Here is a 15709-nt window from a genome sequence, read left to right as displayed (position 1 = left end):
CACAAGGGCTCTCTTGAACTTTTACAGACGTGCTATGGAGAGTATTTTGATGGGATGCATCTCAGCCTTTTTTGGCAACTGCTCTGTTCTTGACCATCTGAATCTGCAGAAAGTGGTGAATTCAGCCCAGTCCATCACAGGCTCGTCACTTGTTTCCGTCCAGTCCATCTTCATGGTGCACTACACCAGGAAGGTTGGAACCATCATCACAGATGTCAGTCTGCCATTCTGGCCTGTCCCTGTTCCTTTAGCTACTTTCTGGGAAAAGATGCAGGAGATTGAATGCTCGGATGTCCACACTTAAGAACAGTTTCTTCTCCAATCCTATCAAACTCCTGATCCAGTTACCTCTTTCACACAGCCTTCCTTAAGATGTTGCTCTATACTCTTAATCTTAACTCTATCTCTTTGGGGAAACCCTTTTACTGCACTTTAATATTCTACACTACTTGAATTGCAATCTGGCTCAATTCTGCTGTTTTGCATTCACTGTTGTATTTATTATTACTGTTATATATACCGTGTACACTGTATGTGAACATTGAATTTCATTGCACCCTGGTCTATATGACAATAAATTAATCTGAATCTGCCCAACTATTCAATTCAATGATACTTTATTATCACATGAACCTGGTTACAGTGAAATTCTTTGTTTTGCATACAATACACAAAGTACACGAAGAGCCGCCACGTTCCCGGCACCGACAAAGTTACAAACGTACACATTAGATTCATGTTGGTCCCTCGTCGTTCTCGGCATCCCCACCCTCACCCCGCCAGGACCATCTTCATTTTTGGCAGCCCCCTGCCGGATCCCTCTTTGTTCCGGCAGCGCAGCACAACCACCTCTCCACGGTCCATCCACCTCTCCGTTGCCTGTCCTTGGCCCGACGACCTTACCGCAACATTTCCTCGACCCGACCGCCTCTTTTCTGCCCATCCTCGGCAGGCCGCAGTGTCCGCACTTGCACTAACTGAGTGTTTCCAGGATTTTCTTTTTGGTTTCATATGTCCAGCATTTGTAATTTTTTCTGATTTGTTATTTACTTTTAAATTAATCAAAATCTATTTGTCATATCTGCAGTTTTCTATCATCTCTGACCCACACATTCTCCTATATTTCTTTGGTTCTCAGGCCAATGTGTATGTCTCAAAGACCATACAGGTTACAGATATCTGCTTTGTTGTTTTTCTTTACATTATTTTCCTGTGACTTTTCATTTACTCCAATTCTCAGTTAGGTCTTGCATTACAAAAACATGCTGGGTTTCCCTCCAAAAATACTCAATGATATAATTATTTTTTGTAATAGTTGTCAAGGTAACTACAGTGACAATTAATTTGTGTCGTAAAAAAAAACCTGTGTTTGGGGCTAGAATTCTTAAATACAGAACAATTGTCGAAAAGAGGGGAATCAGATTTCCTTTAAATGAAGACGCTCTTGTGCATGAGTGAATAAATCACAAAGGCACATTCACAAATTACATAGAGGAAAGAAAATAGTTTCAATGAAACATGCTGTGCTTTAAATTTTACCTTTTAATTTAATACCCTGTCTTTACTGAAATCAGAAATGTAATTCTGAAGAAGGAATTCACTGTACCTATATTAAGTATAATTTATTCAGAACTGTGATCTCAGTCATAATACCAAAGCAAACAATTAGAGGCCTCACCATGTTGAACAGGAAGTTGTTGCCAAGGATGATTACACCAAGTGAGTCAACAATAGCTTTCAGTGTTTTGCACATTGCACAGCACCACAGTTATTTTTTTTCATTTCATACAGATGCCTGGTGACCTTGGAAAAAGTCCAGAGCAGAGCAACGGAACTGATTCCCAGTTGACTCAGATAGGCAGCACATGTCTAGTCCGTTCATGAACTTCTTTGAGACTAAAAATTATTCTATCTGATTAGGTGCCTACCCCACTTCCTCCTTTACCCCAGCTCATGAAGCAAATTTCCTCTAATATTCCTCCATGCACGATCCCCAATGTGCACCCTCTTTTCTTTTCTCTCTGAATCTTTCCTTCATGCTCTTTCTGAACACATCTTGACTATGCTACTCCTACAACTTTAATCCCACTAAATTACTGACCACACACCTCCCACTCCATCTCCATGTCAACAGATATTATTAACTGTGCTCTCCCCTCAGATACAGTCTTTTTTGCTTTCAAATCTGACACTATCACCTCTTCAAAATAGTTCATCTTTAAACACCCGCATAATGCATAGTTGTTATATAGGCATCCAAGTTGGTGGAGGATCCAGATGCTGAGATATGGAAGAACAGCAACATCACACTTTTTAATTTTACTAAATACATAACTTTCTTTCAATTTTTTTCACTGTTTCCTTCAGCTAGAAGTGGGTCATGAGTTAGACGATGATTATAAATAAGATCCAGCCACCTAAATTTTTTCTAAACTGTTCCTAATATAGTCATACATTTTCCATGCAATGTAAATGAACTCTGTCTGGCTGAGTGTTTTGGGCACACAAACATATCAATCTTTTTGCGTTGTTTCCCTGTTACTGTGAGCGGAAAACACCCTTAATCCTCCCTCCATTTTAAATGTTACATTTCTGGCATAAGGAGAAGTCATAATTGAACATAATTGAATAAGGCTCAGAAGATGCATGTTCCTGTCACTCATTGCATGAAACAGCTCCATAATCTTTATTCATATTCAGCTTGGACAGCTTGCAACCCTATGGTATTAACATTGAATTTTCCAATTTTAGGTACTGGTGACTAACCCACATACAACACCTTTCCTCCACTTCTTTCTCCCCCACGATTCCCACCCTCCACTCTCCTCCCCTGAAACCTGGCTGACTTGCAAGGTTTTTCCTCTCCTCCTCCCCCCTCCACCTGCTTCCCTTCCACGGGCTAAACAATTCGCAACGTTTCTATTCCCAAGCTTAACAATTCACAATTCTTAAACATTTTGGGCTCACACCTGTCTTTTCATCTCTGGCTTTTATTCATCAATCTGCCTATCAAAAAACATCCTCGCCTGTGTCACCTATTACAAACCATGCTTTGTCCTGCCCCTCCTTTCTTCCAGCATTATTTTCTGCTATCCCTCAATCCGTCTGAAGAAGGGTCCTAATCCAAAACATCACCTGTCCATGTTCTCCAGCGAGGCTGCCAGAACTGCTGAGTTACTTCAGCATTTTGTGCCTTTTCTCCATAATTGTTATTCACTTATTTTCAAAATGAATGCTTAAATAACTTTACAGAATCATTGGTTTTAATCTGTGGGGCAATTTAAAATGGCTTCACAACATTTGGTTAGACCAATTAATTAGTGGAGAATAAGATGATAGCTGGATCCAGCAAGATTCATTATGATTTAATCAGGGTTGAACTAAAGAGCAATAAAGCAGTAACCACACTGTTGGTGCAGGAAGGAACTGCAGATGCTGCTTTAAACCAAAGATAGATACAAAATGCTGGAGTAACTCAGCGGGACAGGCAGCATCTCTGGAGAGAAGGAATGGATGATATTTCGGGTCGAGACCCTTCTGCAGCTGTTGGCACTGTTCTATGGACTTCCACTCAGTCCAAGAGAGATGGGAGAGCAAGTGTATGAACAAATTATTGATCTGCAGAAGCACTGGTGCAGAAATGCTTGTAACTACCCGAATATTAATGATGATGAGAGTTGTGTAAAAGGTAGAGAAGTCATTGAATTCCTAATTTGATGTTGGAAATTTTAGTCACTATGTAGTGAGCTCAATAATGAGGGATAGAGTACACTCCTGGATTTGGCAATGCTAATATTTTTGCCATCATTATTGTTGCTATTCTAAATCTGCTATTATTTGATTCTAACCCAGTCACCTGACAGAAATTGATTGATTTTAAGATAAAACCATGCAGTAGACTCTCTTCTGCTGCAACATCCCCTTCAGAAAAGACATACAGATCGCAGACCAACATTTTAACTTTCAGGCCATCTCATCATCCATCTGCCACATTAACTGTGGTCTACGAAGGATAGCCATTACAACTTTGCCCACAAGCTGACAACAGCAGGATTTGCAGCCAAAACCAAAAGGAATTTATACCAGGAAATCTTTTTACTTCCCTTGTGTTAGAGCAAAAATGGATCACTTGGAGTACCTTATCTCCCACCCCCTCTTACAATTTCCTCCAAAACTCATCCCCTGCAACCTTTCCTTTAATTGTTATTACACCATGAAACTATCATTACTGACAAACTTCTGCAAACAAAGAAATCCCAAAGCAGCTGATAGTGACCTTTCCCTCCTCCACAACTTCTGTTGTTTGCAGCCACTGTCAACAGAATCAACTTGAATTCATATGATTTCAAGGCACTTACAAACTAGTCGCCTGCGGTGATATACAACAAATATCCTAAAGTGGAAGAATTTTGACATGTGCAACCACTCCTATGGTGCTGGATCATGCTGGATCATGCTTGTACTTGTATCAAGTGAACAGATATTTTGGAGCATGGAGACAAGGTCCATGGTTTGATATCACTGATGTTAAAGTGCCTCACACTTTCCATTAATCATTCCCCATTAAAATCCAGACAGATGTTCAATTTGATCCATTGCATTGAAGGAATAATTGGTTGTAAAAATGTTGCAAGGACATGGAATAATAAAAAAGACAAAACAATAAATGAGCAGGAGCCTGAAAAACTGTAACATCCAGATTCAGGAACAGCTTCTTCCCTTCAGCCATTAGGCTATTAAAGATTCAAGATTCAAGAGAGTTCAATAAGCTCTGAACTACATAGACTATTATTGCACTATTATTGGGGGTTTTTTTTATGTGTACAATGCGTGAGTGTATATATACACACACTGAACTTTTTTTGCTCATTTGTTATATGGTTTATATTGTACTATGTTTATATATTCTCTTGTGCTGCTGCAAGTAAGAATTTCATTGTTCTATCCGGGACATATGACAATAAAACACTCTTGACTCTCTTGACTTGACTTTTTTTACTTTGGTGGATTTTCAACAAGTTTATCTGGTAAACTCACTGATAACATGCAGAGTGAGCGAGGTGCGGATATAGCTTGTTTGGTTCGTCCATCTTCCTCATATTCCACCTCCATAACCAAACTCAGCTGCCCTATTCAGATTTCAGTCATTTTAACCCCTTTCAAATCTCAAATTTGTTATTTCTTGAACACATTGTTTTTACATTTAACCCTTTTGAAATATTTGTCTCCTGCTGGTTCTTCAGCAATTATTTGCAAAAATATTACTACCATTAAAAGCACACTATCACTTTTACTTTTTTTTCTGACAAAAGGTCTTCAACTCAAAATGTTAACCTTGTTTCTCTTCCCACAGATGCGACCTCACCTGCTGAGTATTTCCAGAATTTTATATTTTTATTTATTTTCAAAGATTTCCAGCATTTGCAGTTATTTTTATTTTCAATTACTTTTAAATGTTTACAATATATAGAAAGTATCTAGGGTGCAAAATAATCCCTCTTTTTCCCCTCAAATGCAATAATATATTTCTATTGCATGAACATTTTTTCAATTGAAATATTTTAGGACCTGAAGAGAGAGATGTGCCAAATCATTATTATGCTATTTAAATCAGATGATGGAATTGTTGACATTTGTGGAAACATAGAACAGGCGATGGTAGTGATTTAGACTTCAATCTGTTGGAGGTAATCAGTGGGTTGAGCAGTATCTGGGGGTGGAAAGGAATGGTGAATGTTTTGGGTTGAAACTCTGTATCAGAACTAATAGTGGAGAGGGTAGATAGCTAGTATAAAGAGGAGATGGGAAGGGATGAGAAAGAAGCAAGAGGTAGGTGATTGGCGAACCAAGAAGGGGTGAAGAATGACGAGCCTATGGAGATAAAATTGAGTGAAGTGTAAAAGTAACTTGCCCATCCAATTCGAACTATTTCGCTCCTGTAGAAATTGAAAATACTAATCAATGCAACCTGACTGTCCCTATCTATCAAAATACTCTTTTGTGAGTTTTGTTTGGCAATGCGTGGGTACAGAGCACACATTCAAAGCAACTAAAGGCATCCGTGGTTCTACACTATTTATCCAGTTGGCAGTGTTCTGGACATTGGGATGTTAATATGAGAAACTGACATACACTGTATCTTGGCTGACGACCATGGGCATTGTTGAGAAATGTGGAAAATTCTATCCCAACTCAAACTTTTGCAGACACTGACTCTACATTTGTCCGCACAAATTTTATTTTTCAACAGTTCCTACCAATGAATCTAAACGATGTTCTATCATTTATTACTGAGGTCATCTCACCTCCACCACCCAATCCTTGTGCAAGTACTGATCACTGATCAGATCTTTGGCTTCAGGTTTTGGCACTGAGCAAACATGTAAAAAGCAGCATTGAGGAGCTAAATAAAAACTGTTGAAATTACTTTATGCATACTATAACAAAAAAAAAATTGTATTATCAAACAAGATGATATATGGTGCGAAGGGTAGGCTCAGGATTTTTAGTCGGATTGAAGTGCAGTAAAATGTCATGGATTGAAACCTACAGAGTCTCTGGCAATAAACCATCAGATGGAAAAATCAACCTGTGCTCCATGGGACACAATAGGAAATGTCGGAGGCTATTTGTGGAAAACGCATTGTGCATTATTTCCTGCTTGTATATTGGCTAATCATATGAAAGTGCTTTTGCTGAGATAAATGAACAATTACACACAGGGCTTATATTTCAGAGAAAAACTGTTTTTCCTGACAATCCCAAACCTTGGAAACTTCGGACGCTGGAAATGTTTCCTGATCTGGTCCGCGTTTGCACGATCAGGGTTCTTGGTAAATAATATTTGAATAACAAATAATCACCATTTACATTTTAGACAGAGAACTGCAGCTTTTAATTTGTAAACAGGTTATTGCGCATTCCAGTCTATTCAGGCGCCTCTCAAAATAGAGAGCAAACCTGTTTAGTCTAACGTAGTAACCGAATATCCACCCCACTCGGACGAACACATTTACTGCCAGATCTCTGCCACCAACTTTGAAAAATAGCCTTCACATTGATGACAATTTAAGGACGGCTGGAACAAAGACTTGTCAGAGCAACAAAGTCATCTCACAACTGCTGATTCCGACCTATAGCTTCGAAGCGATTGTTGCAATTGAACGTAAGACTGGAAAATATACTCGCTCTATACCTAACTATATGTAACATCGGGGGATGAAGAATTCGTTTACCTGGGTCAGATGTTCTCCGTACAAAGTCTGTCGAGGATCTCTTTCCAGATGTTTTTGAACGAGCGAGCTAATGTTGTGAATCCGGAGTCCACATCCACTAACAGCTCCGCACGTTTTGCAGATTCGCTGTAATTTTCCCAAAGCTCGATTTTGCCCGTAAAAGTTTTGATCAATGTTCTGGACTACCGGGATCAAGCTGATTGGTGCAGTGGAAGCCAGAAGAACCCGTAGAGGTTGAACGAGCTGTCAATTATCCCTTGTCTCCATGCATTATCCATTGTGCTGCTAGGAGGAAGAAGCTTTCATAAAATGTTAAAAAACGCAAATTTGAACACACATAGCCGTAGCACTGCTTCATCTTATATAGCTACATAGAGTCATAGTGAGTTAACAGTGTGTTAATAGGCCCTTCGGCCCAACTTGCCCACACCGGCCAACAATGTTCCAGCTACACAAAAATGCTGGAGAAACTCAGCGGGTGCAGCAGCATCTATGGAGCGAAGGAAATGGGCAACGTTTCGGGCCGAAACCCTTCTTCAGACGAAGGAAATGTTCCAGCTACACAAGTCCCACTTGCCTGTGCTTGGTCCATATCCCTCCAAACCTGTCCTATCCATGTACCTGTCTCACTGTTTCTTAAACGATGGAATAGTCCCAGCCTCAACTACCTCCTCTGGCAGCTTGTTCCATACACCCACCACCACCCTTTGTGTGAAAAAGTTACCCTCGGATTCCTATTTTCCTCCTCACCTTGAACCTATGTCCTATGGTCCTCGGTTCCCCTACTCTGGGCAAGAGATTCTGTGCATCTACCCAATCTATTCCTCTCATGATTTTGTAGATCTCTATAAGATCACCCCTCATCCTCCTGCGCTCCATAGAATAGAGACCCAGCCTACTCAGCCTCTTGAAGGTAGACACAAAATGCTGGAGCAACTCAGCGGGACAGGCAACATTTCTGGAGAGAAGGAATGGGTGCATTTTGGGTCGAGGCCCTTCTATAGACCCAAAACGTCACCCATTCCTTCTCTCCAGAGATGCTGCCTGTCCCGCTGAGTTGCTCCAGCATTTTGTGTCTATCTTTGATTTAAACCAGCATCTACAGTTTTTTCCTACACAACCTCTCCCTATTGCTCACACCCTCTAGTCCTGGCAACATTCTCGTAAATCTTTTCTGAGCCCTTTCAAGCTTAACAATATATTTCCTATAATGTGGTGCCCAGAACTGAACACAATATTCTAGATGCGGTCTCAACTGCAAAATGACCTCCTGACTTCTGTACTCAATACTCTGACTGATGAAGACCAAAGAGCCAAAAGCCTTTTTGACCACCTTATTTACCTGCAACACGGTGTTGAAGGAACCATACACATGTACTCCTAAATTCCTCTGCTATACAACACTACCCAGAGGCTTACCAATTACTGCGCAGGTCCTGCCCTTGTTCGATGTCCCAAAATGCAACACCTCACACTTCTCTGTATTAAATTCCATGAACCATTTGTCTGCCCATCTGGCCAAACGATCCAGATCATGCTGCAATCTTTAACAACCATCTTCACTATCTTTTTGTATCACAAACTTTTGTATCATCAGCAAACTTGCTAATCTTGCCTGAACGTTCACATCCAAATCATTGATGTAGATGACAAACGATAACGGGCCCAGCACCGAACCCTGAGGCACACCACTAGTCACAGGCCTCCTGTCCGAGAAGCAACCTTCCACCATCACCCTCTGCTTCCTTCCATGGAGCCAATTTGCTATCCATTCAGCTATCTCTCCTTGGATCCCATGCAATCTAACTTTCCGGAGCAGCCTATCATGCGGAACCTTGTCGAACGCCTTACTGAAATCCATGTACACAACATCTACAGCTCTGCCCTCATCGGCCGTTTTGGTCAGGTCTACACTGTGTGATGCTGTCACCATTTCAATTCCATTCACCAGGCCATTTTCAGGGCAATTGGCAGATAGGCTGGTTGAATAGTAAATTGTTAAAGGACATGGATGGCTGCATGCAAAACAGTGTTTGGCAAAGTTTTTGCATTGAAAGGCAAAAGAGCCATCTTGCTCACAAGACAACATATGATGGATTTCTAGAATTTAAAAAAGCATCACATCAATTGTTTTTAATGCAATTTAAATTGTTTTTTAAGGAAATGTTTTATAATGAAAATAGTAATTATTTCTTATATTACAACAGTAACTGCACTTTGAAAGTACTAAATTAGTTATATGCACTTTGGGAAGTCCAAAGTTATTAATAAAACTCCATATAAATGACAATAACAACATGTGTTTATATGGTTCCTCCAACCCAACTAAACGTTCTTTACCACAGTTCACAGCATAGTTATCAAACAAGATTCAACATTGTGCCATTTTAGGGGAGATGAACAAAAGTTTAGTCAAAGAACCAATCCTTACAGGAGGAGAGAGGTAGTTTTGAGGAGGGGGTGTTGGGGTTCTGGTCTCAGCTATTGAGGACATAAATGCTATTGATAGAACAATTCAGGAACCACAAAGAGACCAGACTGAAGAGCAGATATCTCAGAGAGGTTCTCCCCGGAGATCCAGTTTCCTCCCACATAACTGTATGTTGGTGGGTTAATTGACCAATGTACATTGTCCCAGATATGTAGTTGTGTGGTAGAATCTGGGAGTGGAGAATTGATGGGGAGAATATGTTTCAGGGAATTTCTCAGTTAGTCACTAAAGACTCAAAGACAAAACATTGTCCTTTGTGCTACTTGGAGGAAAAGGCTTTCAGCAAATATATATTTATCTCACTAGATAATATGAAAAGAGGGAAAGGTCGGAGGAAAATTTGAAAACAAGCATAACAACTTTAGAAGTTAAAGCTTTACAGATGCTAGCACTAGGTGATGGGTGAATAGGCCAAAATACAAGGGCAGCTGTGTTTCAAATGCTCCAAATATATGGTGGGTGTGAGAGAGATTTGCCAAGAATGCATTTAAATTGTTAATTTTAAAGTTATCAAGGCTGGGATGAGGGTCACGGCTTCAGATAAGTTAAACAAAGACAAAACAGGACATTGATAGAGATGGGAATGTCAAGTCAGTGAATCCAAAGGTTTGTGGTTCAAAACTCACCTCTGGGTTAAATATGACAATATCATGGCAAATACTTTGATTCATTTTCAAACAATTGAGAGCGTAAGCTGTGGAATTAGTGGCCAGGGGATGGAGAGGAAACAGAATTTGTGATAATGGCTCTGAGCTTCCCATGATCTAATTGGAGAACATTTCAGCATATATAGTGCAGAGTGCCAGACAAGCACTTTGACAATCGAAGAACCAATAGGCATGTTAATGAGGAAGTCTCAGATGTTTATTTAGAAGATGACTATTTTTTCAGATGATTTGCTAAAGGGCAGAATTGGAACTAAGAGAGCTAAGGAAAGATCTTTGAACATCAAAGGTAATGGCACAGGAGTAGGAAGGGAAAGCATCTGTGTGGACAATAGCGGTGCGATCGCAGCTAGCCGGACCCCAGTGAAACGAGTATGAAAGACGTGTGGCGTGGTTAACCTTGTCAAAGACAAACCCAAAAAGGTATTGTTATAATTCTTGTTATAATCACAATTATTTAAATGCAAGTTTTATGCCATTATTTCAATGCAAGTTATTATTTTCTTCATCTTGTTTGTTTTTCCTTTCTAGGATTCCAAGCTGCTGGAGCACCTTTACACTTCAGTTCATAATCATTTGTGAATCTAAATTAGACAATTTAGTCAGCTGTGTATTCTTCAATTTCATAATGCTTCAATTCTATCCACAAACATACACTTCCAAAAAAGGTTATTGTAAAGTTTTATTTTTTTCAGACTGAGAATTTGCTTGCAATCATTGATATACATCAAGTAATAATCACTAAAATATTTTAACTTTTGAAGTAAACCAACAACAAATAAATGTTTCTCTTGGTTGTGTGGTTATGGAAAAGAATTATGTTATTGCTTTTACGAAGTAGAATTCAGAAAATATTAGAATTCAAAGTTCTCAGTGATGTCCTATCAGCTAAAAGGCGTGTGCAGTTCTGGTCACCTAATTACAGCAAGGATATGGAGTCCAGAAAAGTGCAGAAGTTACGCCACAATGCTGCCTTGGTCTTCTTTCGTGTCCATCTTCCATGTTTCAAATGTTGACATCGCTGTCATCGTCCGTCCTGAAAAGGACGCAAACTTCCGACGACAATCAATGCGAGCCATCACTTGTTGCAATAGATGGTGGTAGCACAATTAGCTCGGGATACTTCCAGTTTTCAGCCCCGCGACGTGGACGCTTTCGCTATGGGGCCGCTGCCTTGGTTAGAGGGCATTAGCTATAGGAAAGATTGGGCAAACTTTGATAGGGGAGATCTGATGGAGATATATAAAATTATAAGACAGAGAGAGTAGACAGAATCTTTTTCCCAGGGCGGTGCTGTCAAAAACTAGGGGGCATAGCTTTTAAGGTGAGAGGGGCAAAGTTTAGAGGAGATATGCTGGGCAAGTTTTTTTAAGAGTGTAGTGAGTGCATGGAACACTGGATAGGCGCATGAACATAGAGGGAATGGAGAAATGTGTATCAAATGCAGGCAGATTTGTTTAACTAAGCATCATATTCAGCACAGACATTGTGGGCCTAAGACCCTGTTGCTGTACTATATTATTCTGTGTTCTATTTATAGGCATGGAATGTAATGTGGTTCACAAGTCATGGCCTGTTCTGCAAAGATAAAACGACAGCTAGAAATTATGGTTACAATGAGCAGTGCAAAGCCTACAAAGAGCAGACTAGATATATTCCTAAGAGGAGTGGAGAGACGGGCAAAGCCAAATAATTTGGTCAGAAGTAACGTTTAAATTAGGCCTATAGTTGTTGGTTAAATAACTGTGGTGTCATTTTCTGTGTCTAGACATCAAGATGACTTTATAGTGAATAATAAGTAACATGAATGAAAACGAAAATGCTTTCAGAAATGGTGAAAACGGTGAAGCTAATTAGAAGCCATACAATGATCTTTCACCTCGGTGCAACTTATGTCCTCCGATTCCCATAATATTCAAAACTCTAGCAGTAATGCATAAGAAAATTCCTCTTCCCTTGGTGGATAGCTTCCAAGGCATAGTCAGAATCTTTTTCCCGGGGTGGAAATGTCAAATACAAGAGGTCATAGATTTAAGGTTGGAGGGGAAAGTTTTAAGATGTGCAGGGCAAGATTTCTTTGTGTTAGATACCTGGAAACTGCTGCCAGGTGTGGTAGTGGAAGCAGTTATGATGGTGGCATTTAAGATAATTTTTGTTAAACACATGAATATGTAGTGATATGGATAATGTTCAAGAAGGGATCAGTATAATTTGCCATCATGTTCGGCAGAGAGCCAGTTCCTGTGCGAAACATGCTCTTATCCTCTCACACTGCCATTTCTGCATGCCAGTAATCTGATATTGTTAAATGGAGCAGCCTTGGCCTACTTATGTTTTTAAACTGCTGCCAATTTGTGCTTCTGGCTATTTCAGCTTCACATATCATTGCCTACTTACTCTCTAAACCCAGTGCTCTTGGTTGTCAAAAATCAAACTGCAAGATCTTGACCTGCAACATGAATCATCCTTTTGGTTCCACAAACACCACTGAGTTTCTCAGGCATTTGTTTTTTTTGCTTATTTTCTCTATTGTCACCCAGGTTCACTGGTTTATAAAATACCTAGTATGTTATTATGAATTTGTCAACTATGTGTCATCAGTACTCCAAAATATGAAAAATATGTGCTTCTAGAATTAAAAAAGGCACGAAAAAGGAACTCTTGAAAGCAGACACAAAATGCTGACGCCCTTCTTCAGTCTTGACCCGAAACGTCACCCATTCCTTCTCTCCAGAGATGCTGCCTGACCCGCTGAGTTACTCCAGCATTTTGTGTCTACCTTCAATTTAAACCAGCATCTAGTTCTTTCCCACACAACTCTTAAAAGCACTGTATATTCATTCTAAGGGTTGGTCTAATTGCACCCATTTGTATTTACTAATTAATAAGAGGTTAGATTATCTACTTTGGAAACATCCTGAGTTAGTTTATTAAAGTTGATTATATGTAATATTCTCCACACTGACTATTAGCCATAGATTAAATTGTAGGCTGCATTAATTTGGGCCCAATATCTGATGATATGCTGGCTCTGGAGAGGGTCCAGAGGAGTTTACAATGATTCCAGGAATGAGGGGGTGAGCATATGATGAGCATTTGACAGCACTGAGCCTCTACTTGCTGGAGTTTAGAAGGTTGAGGGGGAACCTCATTGAAATTTACAGAATAATGAAAGCCATAGTGGACGTGGAAAGGATGCTTCCACAGGTTCTAGATTAGATCGGGTGTCAGAGGTTATGGGGAGAAGACAGGAAAATGGGAAAATGAGGTCTGCCATGATTGAATGGCGGAGTAGACTCGATGGGCCGAATTGCCTAATTCTACTCCTATAACTTGTGTTGGTTTGTTGGTAGCTGTTAATTCCCTTACCAAGGTTGCTCTACAATCTAATTCCAACCATCCAAAAACATTGAAATTAATTTTATTAATATATCAACCAATTCGCAGCAAATACTACAAACAGTAGGAAATCAGATTGATTGCAAATGTGAAATGAACTCGAACAAGCAGAACACTCGTTTAAGAACATATTAATTATGATTAAAAATCTGTTATTCAAGAACAAATTACGCATTTAAGAGTTGGGATATTTGCTTCTATTTTATGTTTAGAACGACTTCTGTAGCGGAACAATTCGTCAGTCCTAATTTGAGAGGGTGTTGCAGTTGAATGGTGCGGCTGCACTTTGCTGCAGCTCGGCTTCCCCCGGACCCTCCGGTTGTTCTTCTCCCATCAGCGCGTCTCCGGCTCCCTCCCGGCGCTCCGAGTGTCCGAGCGCCACCTCTCCCTGTTCCTGCGCTCCTCGCGCCTCCAGCGCCCCTTCTCCGTGCCTCGCTTCCTGCGGCTCTTCGGCCCCTCGCTCTTCCTCCAGCCCTTCTCTCCGCTCGCCCTCAACGTCAGCCGGGCTGCCGGGCTCCGTTTCCACTTCGCCGCCGCTCAACACCTCGAGGTCGGTGTCGCCGAGCAGAGCCGCGCCCAGGTCCTCCTCCTCCTCGGCTCCCAGCGCCCGGTCCAGCTCTCGCTGCAGCTCGGCCTCCGCCGCCGATCGGCCTCTCCCCGGCTCCTCTTCCTCCTCTTCGGGCTCGACACTCCGCTCCTCATCCTCTTCCACCGCCTCCTCCCCCAAGGCCGACGTGCACGGCTCCCTGGGCCCTTCGCCCTCAGGCCCCGGCAGGTCGCCGACCTCCAGCTCTCGCTGCTTCTGCCCCTGCGGACCCTCCAGGCCCTTCGGCTCGGGTTCTTCCCGCTGCTCCTCTCCCAGCTCGTTCAACCCCACCCTTTCCTGTTCCCCCTCCGCCTCCTCCTCCTCTTCTCCCCCCGCCGGCCCGTCGGCGGTCCTCTGCTTCTCGGCCTTGTTCTCCTGCCTCCCTTCCCGGCTGCGTTTCCCCTTCTCCCGCCGGCTGGCCAGACGCCTCCCCAGCTGCTTCTTGCGTCCGCGGGCTTTGCAGCCCTTCTCCCGGTTCCTCTTCCTCCGCCGGATCCTCCAGCTCCTTCCCCATTTTTCCTTCTGCATCTCCATCCTCCCCACCGGCGGCCGCTCCTCCGTCCGACGCCTCCAACCGCCGCTCGCTTCAAACGCCCATCTCTCGCCGCCGCGCGAGCCCAACCGACGCGGCTCGTGCACTAGCAGCGCCCCGCCCTTGCACGTGCTCCCTTCCTCTCCTCTCCTCTCCCCTCCCCTCCCGCCCGAAGCTGACGCGCATGCTCGCGACACCCTGCAGCAGAAGCGTAGACACCGCCCGCCCCTTGGGCTTGGCTGCCGCGCGTGCTCAGTCTCACCCGGCAATAAGCGAGTTCGGTATTCCGACTGTTCGTGCCCAGGTCAAAGGTCACTATGCATCAACATTGCTGGAAAACCGCTGTGTACATATACACTTTCATTTCTTCCGTTTTTTTCTAGCTCTGATTCTTCTAGGTAAGAAAACACTGCTTTCAAACTATGAATTAGTTGTATTTATTGTTCCTTTGTTAAAAGCTAAGATTATTTTTTCATTTGTATTTATGCTTTATGCTTTGGTGAGACAGCAAAATTGTGCTCGTCCGTGGTCCAGGTTGGACTTGGGTCTCCGGTGCTGCGGGCGTTGTTGTGTAGCTGCTGGACCTGTGCCGTCCCTGTCTGGGGGCAGCCGGAGGTGTCGGGCCTCTTCCAGCCGGCGAGGGGAAAAAGGCAGCTGAGTTGCTGCAGCACTTTGTGTGTATCCCCGCTGATGGTTGGTGCTCGGCTTTCATCGGGGGGACCTGCCAGGGCCGCTGGCGGTCCCCGGACCGCTGGAGAGAGGGTTCCTCGGAAGCTGGAGTGGGGTTGGGCTGAAGTTGGA

The 15709-nt window shown here is 42.3% G+C and overlaps 1 protein-coding gene across 2 annotated transcripts in view; it reads right to left on the bottom strand.

The window, feature by feature from the left end:
- rhbdl2 (rhomboid like 2) overlaps positions 1–7467 on the bottom strand; it is a 43470-nt gene extending 36003 nt beyond the window's left edge. For both annotated transcript variants that reach the window (XM_033045324.1, XM_033045325.1), the window contains exon 1: positions 7236–7467. The gene's annotated coding sequence lies outside the window, so the exon portion shown is untranslated. The remainder of the gene's footprint in view (positions 1–7235) is intronic.
- Between the last annotated feature and the right edge of the window lie 8242 nt (positions 7468–15709).

This window comes from Amblyraja radiata, chromosome 27 (assembly GCF_010909765.2).
Source record: "Amblyraja radiata isolate CabotCenter1 chromosome 27, sAmbRad1.1.pri, whole genome shotgun sequence".
NCBI classification, from domain to species: domain Eukaryota; kingdom Metazoa; phylum Chordata; class Chondrichthyes; order Rajiformes; family Rajidae; genus Amblyraja; species Amblyraja radiata.
Note: the sequence above shows the minus strand (reverse complement) of the source record. Positions and strands in the feature narration are given on the sequence as shown.